The sequence below is a fragment of the Gopherus evgoodei genome, chromosome 10 (assembly GCF_007399415.2).
Source record: "Gopherus evgoodei ecotype Sinaloan lineage chromosome 10, rGopEvg1_v1.p, whole genome shotgun sequence".
Lineage (NCBI taxonomy): Eukaryota > Metazoa > Chordata > Testudines > Testudinidae > Gopherus > Gopherus evgoodei.
This window is the reverse complement of record NC_044331.1, coordinates 29,995,161-30,012,390: the sequence shown is the minus strand read 5'-3', so window position 1 is coordinate 30,012,390 and position 17,230 is coordinate 29,995,161. Positions and strand designations below refer to the sequence as shown.

General features: G+C 41.3%; 1 protein-coding gene across 5 annotated transcripts in view; it reads right to left on the bottom strand.

The window, feature by feature from the left end:
- The window catches only part of TJP1 (tight junction protein 1), a 316,033-nt gene that overhangs the window by 219,699 nt on the left and 79,104 nt on the right, over nucleotides 1–17,230 (bottom strand). The gene's annotated exons all lie outside the window — the stretch shown is intronic.

Genomic DNA, 17,230 nt, shown 5'->3' with positions numbered 1-17,230 from the left:
CTGCTGTACAGGGCACAGAAGGAGCTTTGTTTACTTTCTTCCCACACAATCAGAGTTGGGGTAAGCCTAAAAAAAATTATTTCTAGAAAATGAGTGCAGTAGCACCATCAGATTTCCTCTACAGCTTGGGCCTGAAATTCACTTCCTGGCACCTTGTGTCTACATTTAAGTGAGTGCTACCATTCTGATTGGTAGCATTTTATCTTGCCTTTTCCCCCACTTTCCACAGGTGTAGATGACTACACAAGGTGCAAGAGTGTGGAGAATCCAGTCATTGTATCTTAGGCTTATAGGGAATGCGGCAACTACTGGCTCCTATGAGCTTCAGTTCTCTGGATTCTAAGTTGTTCCAAGTGGGAGAAGCATGGCTCCTTCACCCCTCCTTTCTCTGTGCATCACTGTGATGGTTACATATTTCATTACTTCTAACAAAAGTTAGAACAACATCTTGTTCCCAGATAATCTGATCATATAGTGTATAAAGTGTATACATGTAGTGTATAAAGAAGTCACTATGTGTCATAAACATCCTGCATATCCAAAGAAGCTGAGTTTATAAGCATCTGTTACAGCGGGAGAAGTGGGCAGCATGATCCAAACTCTGAAGCTTGGCCATGCCAGACATATCATCCCTGTAGCCAAAATCTTGTTTCCCAGTACTGCCTTTCACATACTTTTTTGATTGTTTGTTTCACATTTTTTTATTGAGTCAAAAATTGTAAATTTATATTTTAAAAAGTTGAATTTCTTTTACCTGGAGATGTCAGATGTATGACTCATTCATAATTCCCATCTCATCCCTGACCTCTCTGGGAGCAGTGCTGTTCAATATCATAATACCCTCTTGAAAGGGGAGTGAACAGTGTGGTGGTAACATTTCAGATAATACAAAATTACCTTGACAGGGGAAGAACTTTATCACAAGCACTCAAACATGGACCAACACACTGGATCAAAATTATAATTATATTATGGTCATCCCTACAGGCCTCAATACATCAGGACCCCCTTGTGCCAGGCACTACCCAAACACATGGTAACCAATCCTGCCTCAAAGAGTTTATAATCCAAGTTGACAAGAGAAACAAAAGATGAGAGGGAAGACAGAGGCAGACAGACATGAAGTCATTTGCCCAAGGTCACATAGCAGGTCAGTAGCAGAGTAGAACCCAGATTTCCTACTGCCAGTCCAATGCCTTAAATTACTAGACTACACTGCTTTCCCTGAAATTATCTCTTGCTTCTTTAAAGCCCCAGTATGCCTCTACCTCTTGCCAAATGTTACAAAGAGAATAGCTTTTAACATTCTTTTCATTTTTGAAATTGGTAGGCTTGGAGATATAATACCAAGTGATCTTTAAATATAGAATGAGTTGCATGCCCTAGCTAGAAAAAGAAACATAAGAAATCTAAGTGAGCTACTCAGTGAAATACTCTTCTGTGACTAATTTCTTAAAATGGCTTTGTGAATTTTATTCTTAAAGCTCATGGAGGTGGCTTGCTAGATTCTAATAACTGGGAGGGAAACCACAAATGAACCAGATTTTTTTGTCACATAACAAGGCTCTTTCAGCTTTAGTTACCCCACTATGTCCCCAGGCTTTGGGGTTTTTTCTGAGTTCACTTACATCAGCATAATTGCACTGGCTTCAAAACGGGTCTGTCACATCTTAGGCGGATTTAACATGCTCAATTTCAGCTTTACGTGGTCGGCAAAAACAAAAAAAAAGAATATTAACAATTTAAATACTGTTTCTGAAGTATGGGCGATTTCGCCCACCATTACACTCAATGTAGTTTTGACTATACGCGATTTTCGCTTTACGTGCTGACTGCGGAACGTAACCCCAGCGTAAGATGAGACAGACCTGTAGAATAACTCCTGAATTGCACTGCTGTGAGAGCAAAGGGAAGCCCTTAGCATATGTCTACACTGCAGCTGGAGGTATGATAGTGTGGGTGGACAGACTCATGCTAGTTAGATGCATGGCAGCTACAGCACTGGGGCAGTTTAGGCTAGCAGTCCAAGCTTAGACCCAGGGCATCAGGCAGGTTTGGACTCTGGTGGCCAGCCTGAGTCACTGCTCATGCAGCAACATCCACATCGTTATTTTTAGGATGCTAACCTGAGCAGAGCAAGCACAAGTCTATCTGCATTGGGACTCACATCTCCCAGCTGCAGTGTAGATGTACCCTTAGTGGTGGTTTGAGAATATGCTGGCCAGGCCAATGTACTCAGTACTATGTTTTCATCTGATCATCAGTAGGGCCTCAATTCAGTAAAATACCTAAGCACATGCTTAACTATAAACATGTGGGTAGTCCTATTGACTATTAATTACATACTTAAATTGTAGCACATACTTTAGTGCTTTGCTGGATTAGGGCCCAAGTTTTCTAAAGAATGTCATACATACAGCTCTATATTAATCAATTTTTCCTCTTCATTGAATAATAGTCAGACATACTTTCTAGAGAACCCAACCTACTTAATTCTGTAATAAACAAAAAATAACTAGGAAGGTGAATTGGAAAGGACATGGAAGAGGCATGCATTTGCACTTAGAAGTGAAGTTCTTTTTATCAGATTTCTGTTTTCTATAATCAGCATTTTAACCTTCCCTTTGATATTGGACACATAGATAAGCATGATATGTTGGGGAAGGGTCAACATGGCTTTTGTAAAGGGAAATCATACCTCGCCAATCTATCAATTCTTTGAGGGGCTCGACAAGAGTGATCCAGTGGTTACAGTGTATTTGAACTTTCAGAAAGCCTTCAACAAGGTCCTTCCCCTTTACTTTACTGTGTCTCTGCAAAGTAAGCAGTGATTGGATAAGAGGGAAGGTCCTCTCATGGATTAATAACTGGTTAAAAGATAGGAAACAAGAGGACAGGAATAGTCAGTTTTCACAGTCAAGGTGAGTAAATAGCAGGGTCCTCTGAGGATCTGTACTGGGACCAGTGCTGTTCAACATAATCATAAATGATCTGGAAAGGGGAGTGAACAGTGTGGTGGCAACATTTCAGATAATACAAAATTACCTAAGACAATTAAGTCCAAAGCTGACTGCTAAAAGTTACAAAGGGATCTCACAAACTGGGTAACTGGGCAACAAAATGGCAGATGAAATTAAGTGTTGATAAGTGCAAAGTAATCCACATTGGAAAACATAATTCCAATTATACACATAGAAGTGATGGAGTCTAAATTAGCTGTTACCACTCAAGACAGACCTTGGAGATGTCTATTGTAGATAGTTCTCTTAAAACACCTGCTCAATGTTAGGTTTTTTTCATTTGTTTGTTTTTTGAGTGCTGCTGCACAATGTTAAACCATTAGGGAAGAGAGAGATTAAAAAAACAGAAAATATCATAATTCTACTATATAAATCCATGGTACACCCACACCTTGAATACTGCATGCAGTTCTGGTCAGCCATTCTCACAAAAAATATATTAAATTGGAAAGGATATAGAGAAGGGAACAAAAACAATTACGGATATAGAACAGCTTCCATCTCAGGAGTGATCAAAAAGACTGAGACTATTCAGTTTAGAAAAGGGATGACTAAGGGACAATATGACAGAAATCTATAAAATCATGAATGGTATGGAAAAAGTGAATAGGGAAGTGTTACTTATCCTTTCATTTAACACAAGAACTAGAAGTCACCTAGAGAGCAGTTTTAAAACAAACATAAAGGAAGTACTTCTTTATACAATGCACAGTCAACCTGTAGAACTCATTGCCATAGCATGGTGTTAAAGCCAAAATATATTTGAATTAAAAAAGAATAGATAATACATCTACTGCACAGTCTGCCATTTTTTCCAGTTTAAATAGCAAAAGCGAGCATGCTTAATAAGTGTGGCAACTGTAACTCTGAAAAAGATTAAATCCATGTTAAAATTATTTTGGCCATAGGGTTTGCTTTGGGACATTCCCCTTAATTATATCTTTAATTTCTCATAGAGGCACAGGCCTAATTTTTTCTTTTCTCCTTTAGGAAAAATTGAGGGAAACATGATACTAGATTTAAGGCTATTGCCTCATCTTAATAGTTTTGGGGGTTTTTGAGTAAACTTTACTTTTGTTAATATCTAGAGTCTCAGGAAGATAATGGCCTTGTAAGTCATTAATAGCAGCAACCATTGATTATCATATCAGATTTCAAAAGTCAAGTCAGAAGATGGCCAGTTTAGTTTTGATACACATGCTTTCGTCTATGCTATGATCTTACCAGCTCTGCTAGCATAAGCTACTCAGAGTAGTCTTTGTATGAGAGCGCTCCTTATAAATTCCAGGTTTAACTGAATCCTGAGCTGAGACAATTTGGCTCTCCAATAGGTGGATTATTTTCCTCTGTTAAATGACTTGAGCTGTAATACATTTTCAAACAATACAATATCATACAATTTTCCTACTGCTTTAAATATACATAGATAGAATATTTTAGTACCACTTACTGCATTGTGTATGCCTGATAAAGAGAGACTGGGAGAATTACTATATGAAAAAGTATGCAATATACTGCACATAGACATCATACTACAAAAGTATAACACAGGTTATAGTGAAGGTATGCTTCCATTTGCAGAAGTTTAGAATTAAATTACAGTACTAACTTTCAATGACTACTACATTATTAGTGGTATTTCATTAATATATTACTGTGTATAAAAATCATAATTCACTGTTACACTGTGGTACTTTATAATGAACTGTCCTGCACATCCCAGACTGTCTGGGCATTACTGTAGCAGTTCTTCTATACTGTGCAGAGGAAACCTGTATCCATGTCCTTATAAAGTCCATAGGAATCCTTGCCTCAGCCTGACCCTAGGTGGCTATCCTGTTCCCTGAAAAATTCATTTAGATGTGCATGCATGTACAGTATGTCCTTTCTTAGGTGCACACTTAATTAGCTTAGCAAAAACAAAAACATGCCTACTGCACATGCTCAGAACCTGGTTTTCAAATGCTCACAAATCAGTCAAATCAAAACCTATTTCTTATGGACTAAGACCATGCACTGCTCCTTGGTGAAGTCTATTTAAATGTCAGATTCAGCCTTCCGCCCAGCAATAAGAATGCTTTTAAAAATGTTTGCTCAAACTTTCCAGAAAAATTCATTTGGGGGCAAAAATTAAAAATGGAAAAATTTAGCCCAAGAGGGGAGGGGTTTAGGAAGTCAAGAGCAACTGTAAGTAGGTGGTTATAATGGAAAGTATTATGCCACCTAATTATATCTGGTAACCAGCCTTCTCTTATAACAATTTGTTCATCCACACCTAAAGTAATGCTATGATGATGTATATCATATTTATTATTTGTTTTTAAATCTGTTGTGAATTAGAGATTCCTGTTCAAAAATTTAGAAAATAGGTCACTATACCACTTTGAATAGACTTATAAGAAAAAATGATTTACAAATAACTGGATAAATAGCTTGGAGCCTGATTTTAAATAAAACAAGGCAACTTGTGTAACTTGCAGCACAACAAGCCCTTTATCATGGAACTGGACTTTAAGACCCACTCCCCCAAACAAATTATAGTTTAAATTTCTATTGAAAACATAAGAGCTAATCTTACAACAATGATAGGATGTTTTTCCTATGTATAATAAAGCATGAAAGTCATATGTCACACTCTGAAAAATCAACAATATCTCCAAATCCCCATTTGTGATTACCAGAATAGCTCTTGGTCAGGTATTTAAAGTCTGGCTCCTTTTCACATAACCTACTAGTTATTCATACTATCAATACTCAGCACAATAGGACTATTGCCAGTTGATTAGGATAGTGCATAATTCTTTAAAGAGAATGAGTATACTATAAGTTAAATTGGGGGTAGGCAACCGAAGACAGCACGCAAGCTGATTTTCAGTGGCACTCACGCTGCCTGGGTCCTGGCCACCAGTCCAGGGGGCTCTGCATTTTAATTTAATTTTAAATGAAGTTTCTTAAACATTTTAAAAACCTTATTTACTTAACATACAACAATAGTTTAGTTATATATTATAGACTTTTAGAAAGATCTTCTAAAAACGTTAATGTATGACCGGCATGCAAAACCTTAAATTAGAGTGAATAAATGAAGACTCGGCACACCACTTCTGAAAGGTTGCCAACCCCTGAGTTAAATGATGACACTATGTTACAAAAGATTCTAATTAGCTCAATAAAAATGGGAAAAAAGCACCTTAAAGATATGAAACTGTCCAAGTAGGCAACAAGAGTATGAATTCACTTTAGTCACTTAATGCCATATTTTCAAAGGAACCCCCTAAATTGTAGCAGCAAAATTTGCAAGTGCATCTGTCTGCATGCATAAAATTGGCAATTTAGTACATAAATGCCCATCTGATCACACAGTGCATACATGTCAGTCCCATACATGGAATGAAGTCCCTGCTTTTAGCCATCTTGCCATTTTATTCTGCGAAGATAAACTCATAGTGTATCTACTCTCCTTTGACATCCTGATCACCTTCCGGCAGAGACTTTTCTCCTGCAGAGAAATACAGTGAGATTTCAGGTGACAATAATGCATCTGTAACTTATGAATGAAAAGTTTGCCCAGCACTACTGTTTGCAATAACAGTGGATGTGCCATTATTACCATGTGCACTTCCATGCAGTGTCAACTCTCCAAACTGAACTCTCCTCCCGCAACCCCCTCCTCACTCTTCAGTTACCCAATTTCCCACTATCATTGTGGCTGATGTGCCACGGAGCAATATGCAATCATTTACTCCTGGGGCATTCTGTGCCAGATAATTAAAAATACTGCACACGATATTTTAAAGGTCTGCAAAATTCCGCAAATTTTATTTGTCAAAATAACACTACATAATCACCAGTTTCAATTATTTTGGAAATTTATTTCAGAATACCTGTCAGCAAGTATGTCTGTAACAATACAGACACACACAAAAATTCCCCCAGGAGTAGAGAGTTAAAGAAACTCCTGTGACATTGTACTCCATAATGTTTTATGGAAATATGCTTATAAGTGTGAATATAATTTAACTGGAATATGCTTCATGCAAAAGGTCTCTTGTAAGGTATCATTACAAAGCTTATGATCCACTGAGTGTGTTCATCTTATTTGTTTGCATGTATTATTTCTATGTATGAAGTTAGGACAATAAGATATAAACTTGTATTACTGATGTAAATCCATTAAGTGGAAGCCATAAAGGGTGCTTCAGAATCAATGACCTGTAAATGGCTTTGTTTACTTGCAAACCTTCCTGGGTACATGTGAGCCAGCCGTAGAAGAATGGAGGCTGGGGTCTCCCAGGACATGTGAACATGTCAGCTGATCCTGGAATCCATCTTAAACCTGGTGCTTTTCCATTTAGAAGGAGGGGTGGGAGCCCAGGGGTGACCTGATGAGCAGTTTTTGGTTAAAGTCTGCAGCTTTGGGGGCATGGACCTGACCTGGTTTTGTGTTGCAGCAGGCTACCATGTCTGGCTCAACCAGGCAGGGTTTTGGAGTTCCAAGCTGGCAGGGAAAATGGGTTCAGAGGTAACTTCAGCACATCAGGTGACAGTCTTGAGGGAGTATTTGTGACCGAACCCATCAAAACCCCATATGACAACCCAGTTCCTGTTTCTCTGCCCCTTCCCCCTAGAACCCAGCCACAGGGTCTTTCCCAGATATCTGCACCCCCTCCCCCTCAGAGCCCAGACACCTGCCCCCTCTCTCTCCCAGAGCCCAGCCATAGGCCCGCCCAGCCCAGACACTCGCCCCCCTCCCCCCTGAGCCCAGGGATCCAGAGGGAGAAACAGCCTGATGCTCAGTCCCAGGCTTGCAGGGAGTTTCCTGTGTGCCACTGTCTCCCACCCTCAGAGTGTGCTGGGACCTGCAGCTGCCAGAAGCCTTCTAGCTCCCTGCCCTGCCCTGCCCCACCCTTCCAGCAGTGCCTTCTATGTTGGAGCTGGGCTCTGCCAGGTCCAGCGGCCCCTAGTGGTGGCCAGCAGCACTACAGCCCACTTCTGTGCACACAAGGTTAATTTTGAAAAAATTTGCATTGGTGCAGAATTCCCTCAGGAGCAACAATCCTCCATAGGTAATAGCTCATAAATTTGGTTAAGCTCTTGGGCTGGATCATGTCCCTTGATCCATATAGAAAGTAGTCCTTCATATGTAGAACAATCCCTTATGCATGAAAAGGTGACTCAGCTGTATCTGCAACTCTGTGAAGTCCAGGGCCTGTGCTGGTGGGGCAGAGATTGGGTGGGACTAGTAGACAGGCTGAGGCCCATTATTCCCCTTCTAGCACTATGGAACTTTTCTGGAAAGATAATACAGTTTCAGTCTGTTCTACCTATTCCATATAGCCCCCAGTCCCTGCTTACATGTCCCAGCCTTTATAAAAACAGGGATCAGGGACAGAATGAAAGGCTTCCATGAAAATTGCCAGAGAAGCAGAATTTGCTCTGCTAAGGAAGATTCTCGTATGTGGTGGATGCTCATCTGTTCACATGTGAATTGAGTCTGGATGCTAATGTGATCTTAACAGGGGATTTCTAATGATGATAAATGAACTTGAGCAACCTTAACTATAAGTTAAGTTTTTAAGATGTGGGAGCACAGATATGGAGACAGGATGACTCCCACACACAGACTGCCATCTCACTCCTACAGCACCAGTGTAAGGCCAATGTCAGTGAGATCAGAATGGGATCTGTCACTGTTGTATACAGAAGCATGAGTCACCATTTCTGTTAAGCTCACATGACAGTGAATTTGTACACTGATCACAAAAGAATTTGTACACTAATCACTTGAGCTCCCATAGAGATAATACTTTGTCAGCATTGGGTCGGAAACAGTCAAATGACTTGTGTCATTTGCTGAGGGGAGGACAATAGAAACAGAAGCTGAGGAGACACTAGACCTCAGTCATCTGAAGTGAATGAACTCAGTGGAATGCTAGCAGAAAACAGGCATTTCTGATGGACCCAAGAGAGGGAAAATAGCAAAAAAACAAAAACCAAAACAAAAAAACCAACTTTGATAACCTGCTTACACATGACTCCTGTGACTACAACTGACAATACTAATGCAACACTAGTGTTTTTAAACCACCCTGTTAAATTGTGTCTATGGAGAACTCTGGAATACAAACTCTGAAAAACACTTTCTTTGAACATGATGCAGGAAGCACTATTTAATCTTTTCTTGAATTTGCAGGAGGAGAAGCTCTGAAACTGCAACAGTAACCGGCTTCATTTTCTCCAATACATTTAAAAAAAAATTTATTTGTAAAAGATTTTGTGCTCACATTGTGGATAAAATTCAGCCCTAATGTAAGTCAAAGTCAGTGGAGTTGCACTGCTCATGCCAGCTCTGCATATGGAACTCTGTTCTGTTTTCAAATGGTGGTCTGCAACTTTATTTTAAATCTATTATCTACTGCTAATAATGAAAACTTAATCATAGAAAATTCCCAATGAATGTTAGTTAAAACAAATGTTTACCAAGGCAGGATCACTGCCTGCTTTTATCTAAATAACCACATTCTTCACTTATTGTTATCCATAATATAACATACAATGAAAATGGCATTAACTTTTTACATGTTGCTACCCTATTCTATCATGGAAACATTACTATATAGTTGAAGTGCTTGAGAGCAGTGAGCCCCTATATAAACTCTTTAGTGGGGAATGGATATGCCATAAATGGATTTCTCACTATGTTAGGTAGAAACAGAGCAAGAAGACTCCAAAGAGGTACTGCATAAAGACAAAGGAGAATGACAGTAAGTTTACACACACCTTCTGAAGCTGCTGAACAGTGAAACTGCCAGTCCCAGCTTTTGCTCATATAAACATAGGAAGACAGTTCCTATAACAAATTTGCCCCAGTGTGCCCTGCAGGGATTCATGTTGCAATTCTTTATTGATCTGTGTTAGGCATTATTCTGCCAGCTTGTAACACTGCAGTAAGGCAAGTCTGTGTAAAGAAACGCGTAGCAAGAGAACTACAATGGGTGGTTGGATGGGCAGGGTTCCTGGAGGGGCCGTCAGGAATGAGAGGAGGGGTTGGATGAGGTGGAAGAAATCCCGGGATGGTCAGGAGACAGGGAGCGGGGGTGTGTGGATGGGGCAGGGGTCCCGGAGCGGGGGCTCTCAGGGAATAGGGCGGGTTGGATGGGGCAGAAATCCCAGGGGGTGGGGGTGGGGGACAGATAGGAGGTGGGTGCTGGGCCACAACCCCCTCCCATAACCAGCTCTCCATACAATTTACGAAACCCAATGTGACCCTCAGGCCAAAAAGTTTGCCTGCCCCTGCCATAAAGGTAGCTCAGTAGCACCCCTTACTGTGGAGTATTGTCCCCTCCCAAAGCACTGGTGGAGAATGACATGAACCTGAAGCAAAGACCAGGGACATAGCTCAGAGCTTCCCTGTAAGTATGTCTATGCTGTAACGTAAGCCTGTGCTTGAGCCCAGGCTCAAGCCTAACCTCCATTGCGTCTACACTGCAATTGCACTAACCCAGGGCTCGGATCCAGGGTCCCAGGACCTGCCTGCAGGGCTGGAGGGTCTGAGCTCAAGTTAAGCCAGGACCTATTGCTTTGCACTGTAAATCAGTCAGGTCCCAGGAGTCTGCAGCAAATATGCCACAATTCCATGAGACAACTTCCTTATATCCTCTGTATTCCAACAACTTCCTTATATCCTCTGAAATCCACTCTTCTGAAAATGGAAGACACACCACTTTTGTGAATGGCAACTGTTCGGATCAGCATTAACCCATTTTCTTCTGATCATCGATCAGCAAGCCCACTATCTTATTTGCAACAGAGAGCTAACCAATCAAGTCTTTTTCAAAGTGAGCTGCTTCCTAGTAACATGTAGGGTGGGCAGTAAAGTTTTTCGACAGTGCGCCATGGTCCTAGGGATAGAATGACCACATTTCAGGAGTGGGGAGGGAGGGGCGGTAGGGACTTTGGGATATGGCTACTTTGACTAATATCTGTGCACTGCAGTGTGGATGCCAGAGTTCTAGCTTCAAGCCTGGGTTAGAAAAGATTTAACATAGGGTTAAAATACAATGTAGATGCTCAAACCCAGGGTTCCATAACACAGGTCAGCTGATTTGAGTCCCATTAACCCAGGCTTACCTTACAGTGTAGAGAAATCATCTGCTGAAGAGCAGGCTAGCTATTCCCAAGACGTGGGCAGGCAAGGGAACTGTGACTGGACATCCAGTTTAGGGAGCCATAAAGAGGAATTGGGCAAGGACTAGGTAATAGTGAGGTAAACAACCAAGGAATAGGATGTGAGTCATATGGTAAGGGGATGTGAGAGAACTTAAGGCACCCAGGCAAATATACTTGTTCCCAGTGTCACAATATACTGAGGAGAAACATATTAGTCCTTAGGATTCTAAGGATAAAATTGTAACAGAAGATACAACAGTCTATAATGCAAGTCTATTCTTTTATGCATTTAAATTGCTTGGAAAGCGAAAGTACCCACATAGATGCATGCGCACAGGTGCACACACACGTTTGTATTTGAAAATAAAACCAGAAATGCCCTCACAGCTGTATGATTGGTCCTTTGGTTTTGGGCTCAGTGGATGGAAGAATTCTGAGGGCCAGTTAAGTTCCAGTGAAAAGCCTCTGAACCATTAAACTACTGTAAAGTAAAATTGTTTTATGCCAAGCTGGAATCAGACTGAAAAGTATGTATTTTCTATTCATACATATGAAATATATCATGACAGTTATTTCATTAGGGTCATGCAAGTTCAGCAGCTACAGAGGATGGAAACAAAGGCATCCAGTGTACCACTACATCAGTTCTTGGAAATCTCAGATCATGTGTGCATGCTTAAGAAAATCTTCTAAAGTAGATTTTGCAATAATCAACTCATCACTGGCATGCTGATCTAAAGGCATAAACCAGCACTGGAGAGGGGTTAGAAATAAGGTTAGATGGAATACACTTTCACGTCTGGGTGTTCTTGTCAAATCATTATCCGACCTTCCTAGAGACAGTTTGTAACGATAACACGTATGTTTTTATTTTATTTTATTTTGTTACACAATGTGAATACATTTCAATGGTCGACAGCAGTGACCACACTGAATAGTACTGTTCTAAAATGTCTAGTGCCATTCATTTACAATAGCCCTTTTAAAGTATAATCCTGTAAAAACAAAGACAAAATTTTTGTCCATATAATTAGAATTTAATTTGCCTAGATTTGAACACAGAGTGGTCCATGCAGTCTCTTTAAAATTGCACATAAAACTTTCTCCTGTCATTTAAAAGGAGGAGCTCTTCCCTCCTGCATGGTGCTCAGTACAATATAGATAAACAACAGGCATGTCTGTTTGTGGAAAATATCTGAATAATGGAAACAGCCGTTGGGGCTGACAGCTAAAAGCAATAGGCTGGATTGCAACTTTACAATTACCCTGAGCATCCTGCACTGCCCCAGGAGAAGAGCACTGAATGAATTGTGATTCAGAGGCTACCAATTCCTCCTCTGCAGCCCCAGATTTCTGATGGATGAGGAATCAATTATTTTCCTTTTCATGGAAACAGTTTGTTCCCCTTCCTTCTATTACAAGCCAGTTACTTCAGCCTGTGAGCAGGGGAGGGAGGGATAGACCCACCTAAGGCTTCTCCTATTTATTCCTTGCCCTTGTCCACTACCCTGACTACTTACTTGCTCAGAGGCAATCATTTCCTGCTCCTCCTCCCCTGTGGCCAGCTAGAATCACAATATAAGCAGAGGTATAAGGGTGTGGGGAAAGCCTTGCTCCCAGTGCAGAGGAGTAAGAGTTCTGACAATCATCCCCACAGTAAACAACCCTGAACCCCCGCTGATCCTGGGATCCCTCCGTCAGCCTAGTTTGTAAGAGTATTCATTAAATAATATTACTTGCAATGTAGCTCAGAGTTACCTTTGTTTCATTATCGCTCTACTGATACGGTAACATTTTTCAAGCTAAAAAACAATGATGCCCTGTGCAGTCCAAATTAATCTTGGACGCTGCTCCTTGTTCTAAGGGGATACTCTCCTGGTGGCAGCTGTTAACAACTATTGCCCCCCATATCATTCCCCTCAGCCAATTGGAATATGTGGCAAGAAGTTTAAAAATTTGCAATGTGATTCAGCCTCTGTGGATTGAAAGCTCCATTTATCCCTAAAGATGCCACCATCCTACCCCATAAAAATCAGTGAAGGAGGAATCCCTCCTAGCAGATCTCCAGTGTTTGTGAGGGAGGTTCTGATACAATTAGACTGGGGCCACGTCCAGACTACCCGCCGTATCAGCGGGTTAAAATCGATTGCTCGGGGATAGATATATCGCGTCTAATCTAGACGCGATATATTGATCCCGAGCGCACTTATATCGATTCCGGAACTCCATCAACCCCAACGGAGTTCCGGAATCAACAGGGAGAGCCACGAACATCGATCCTGTGCGGTATGGATGGGTGAGTAATCCGATCTTAGATATTCGACTTCAGCTACGTTATTCACGTAGCTGAAGTTGCGTATCTAAGATCGATTTCCCCCCCGTATTGTGGATGTGGCCTGGGTAAGCAGAGATTGGAAAGACATTCTGTCACTTTGAAATTATAAGGACCCTTTCCTTTTCGCACCAGGATCTGTGCAAAAGAATTACTATAGTCCAGGGTCATAGGGATTTTTGCAAGTTGCACAACCTTGTAAGAGGGAGAGGAATGGATCTGGCACAGGGAACTGTGTGGTATGTGGGAGGCAGAGAGTTAATTTACATGGGCCCTACTCCCCCTGAATATACTTGCAACTCCCTGTCATAGAGCTAGAGATGGAGGATGTCCTGGTGCAGCAGGCCAGCCTTTTCCCTGAAAAAGTTGGCCTTTTATGGAGGCAGCATCCAGAAAGCAGCCCAGAAAACCACAGGTATATTTTTGCTGGCACAGTCTCACACTTACTGTACATACAAAAATATAATCAAAACTGTTTCAAGACTCTGCTACTTACTCGCTTGGAATACTTTAACCACAGTAGAAACATCTATGTCTGACAAAGTAAGGCGAACCATTAATTACCTGAAAACATTAGAGTTGATATTTGCTACCCAATCATGGTCAACTCATAATGTATGCAGGCAATGGATGTAAAATGTCTGTACATTATTATATCAGGCTAAGATTTCTGAGAAGGAAAAAAATACTTATTTGCTAGGTCCACTATCTCCCTTTATAAATTAGTAAATACTGAGAATACTTTTTATCTAAATAGAAATAGCTGCTACATTAAAATACCTTTCCCACCCAAGTTCAAACCACACCACTTGAATCTTTGCCAAATTGTTTGGCATATTGCTAGATAATACTAAAGCTTTGCACTGTTTTCCAGCACTGGTCTGCCACTCCTTTGTACTTTTCTCTTTCCAAATATTTGCTCAGGACTTCTTTTATTACAGTATTTTTTATCTTTTTCTGTAGACAAATAACTCAAGCTATATTTAACAGCACAACTTTTTTCCTGAGTATAAATGGTACTGTTATTGTTTGCAGTTTAACCTATTAATAATGCAAAAAACACTAGTCAGTACATATAAAGATCCCCCAGGCCCAAAAGATTTTAAATTTTCATAAATCAAACAAAACAAAAAGATTTTTGCAGTCAGAACTGCAGGAAAAGCACCTCATCTGTTAGCCCCCTCAGACCTCGTAGCATTAAACTGGATAGGTTTGAGAGGCTGTCATGGAGAAAAGCCTGTTGTTGCAAGAAATGATGATTTCATATGCAGGTCTATTCCCTTTGACTCAATACTGAACCAATGCCACAGCATGGGGTGTATAAAGGACAGCTGTCCTTTATACAAGACACAAAAACTAGGTCCTGGCAACTTGTAGTCATTAAAAAACTCAAGGCATTTGTGTATGTGTGTGAGATTAAGAATGTCAGCTTTGATGTCCTGGTCAAATTTTAAACATGGATAGCTACCTTCTACCTTTTCTTGCAGTTATAAGTGCTCAAGCATTCTAAACTGCTGTATGCAGTTGTTGTGCATTGTTAAATTACCATGTTCCAGCCCAGAGGTAGCCTCATTTCAGTGATGGCAGTGGTTTTTTTTTAATTATTATTATTTAAGTTGTATAATTCATTAGTTAGCATGATCAGATTTTTGAATTGTGAAACTAGGACATCTGTCACTGTGGGGAAGTGGTGGGGAAATCATGTAGCGTGTTTTTGACAGCTGTGGGAGTGTGGTCACAGGAAAGGTGACTACTTGTTTTCCCTAATCTTTAGCTTTCCGCCCACCAACCCTATGTCCTTCCAAATTCTCTCTTTCTTTCCTAGCATGCTCCATCTTCTTCACTAGCTACCAATACTCCCTCCCTACTTGTTCCTCAGCCCCTACCTTCAGTGCCACTGGCACCCAGCTACAGAGGTTGGATCCCGCCAGGGATGACCCATACCTGCTGATAGCGCATAGTGGCACAATTTAAAGGTTCAGTTGCCCCTGGAACAATTTGAGTTAGGGTTAGGGTTAGGTCATTTGAGTCATGCCTCCCCTCCCGGCAGTCCCCCCGCTTATCCTCACTCCCCTCCCAGAAAACAGCGACCCCTCCCTGCAGCTCCCAGCTGTTGCTTACTCCTGCCTCTCTGCATGGAGTGCAGCTTGCCGGCTTCAGCAACTGCCACGCTGGGAGGGGGCCTGGCCGCACTATGTAACCAATCAGGGCTGGCAAACCCTGTCAGAAATCTGAGGGGGGGAGGGACGGACGGGACGGACATGACCCTACGTGCCACCCCCCCCACACACACACACAATGCCTCTACCTGCTGCTCTACCAACTCCCAGCTGTGCCTTTGCCAGGTCTGAATGGAGCTCTCTCTCTCTCTCTGCAGGTCACATCTTCACTGAATTTGTCATGCCACCATACAGTGGATTATGCAGTGTCCTGTCTAACCCTGTATATAGCTTAGCATAGTAGCTGGATCAATTTGATAATGTAGCAGCTGGCAGAAAGAAAGATGCTAGGTTTGGTTCTAGCACAGACAAAGCTGTGCACAGCAGAAGCAGAGAGCACGTAGGGAGACAATGAAGAAAGGGACAGGGAGAAGGTAACCAAATAGACACCTGGTCACTCCTAGCAAAATAAGAACAGCACCCCAATTTCACTAGAACTAGGCAGGTCTGTGAGGACAGTTCTTCATCATTGGGACATCTTACCACCAACACTATTTAAGGCTGGAACTTTCATTGGAATTTATGGGAGCTGAGACCCAAATCGCATTGCAATTCAATAGTATTTGGACACTCAACTCCCTTAGGCTCCATTGAAGTTCCTGGTTTAATTCTATAAAGCACTCTTTGGCTACACAAATGCAAGAGCAGATCATAAGGGTGTTTGTATGTACACACATACTTTTTTACTCTGGATCACTCACTCTCATTTCTGTTTAGGGTGATGCAGAGATATTGCTATTTTTGCTCATCCACACAATATGTTATGTGATTATGCAGACCAGCTCACTCTAACCCAGAAAATAGTTGTTCCCTCATTTGAAAGTGACACCTCAGCTTAATGAGAACAAGAAAAATAATATAGGGTACCAATCTGGTTTGTGAAGGGGCCCAAAAATCCAGCTGGTGGTTTACAAGTCACAGCCCTTAAGGGTTAGCTAAAGAGGCTGCACAATGTCACAACATCCCTCTACACAGAAACGCACTAAAAAGGTCAGTGTGCAGAGTGATATTGAGGGCCATAGGAAGGCCCTTCACACCAGTAAAGTCATGCATAGGAAATGTGAGGGAATGGGACCATGGGCAGAGTGGCTGGAAACTCTATATGTGCTGCAGAAAAAAAACACCTTTTTGGAAGGCCACAGTGGGGCAGCACATGGGATATCCATGTAAATCTGTGTTTAATCATATCCAGTGGCCCCAATACCCAAACAAGGGCACTGCAGACCCTATTCTAACCCATGGGATGAAGTATCAGCCACAAGGGGACAGTCAGAGCCACTCAGCCTGGCCCCAGCATGAGGATGAATTTCATCTCCTAAACCTGCCACACTCTGTTTGGATACCATCTGTGTACTTGAGCTCCATGGGGATGGAGTGAATTTTCATCCTTATTCCTTAAATGGAATGTTTGTTATAAGGTAAGTTAAACCTTGTTATAAGTTGAGTTAAAGCCTCGTTGAAAATGAGGTGTGAATGTGCCCTTCATTTAA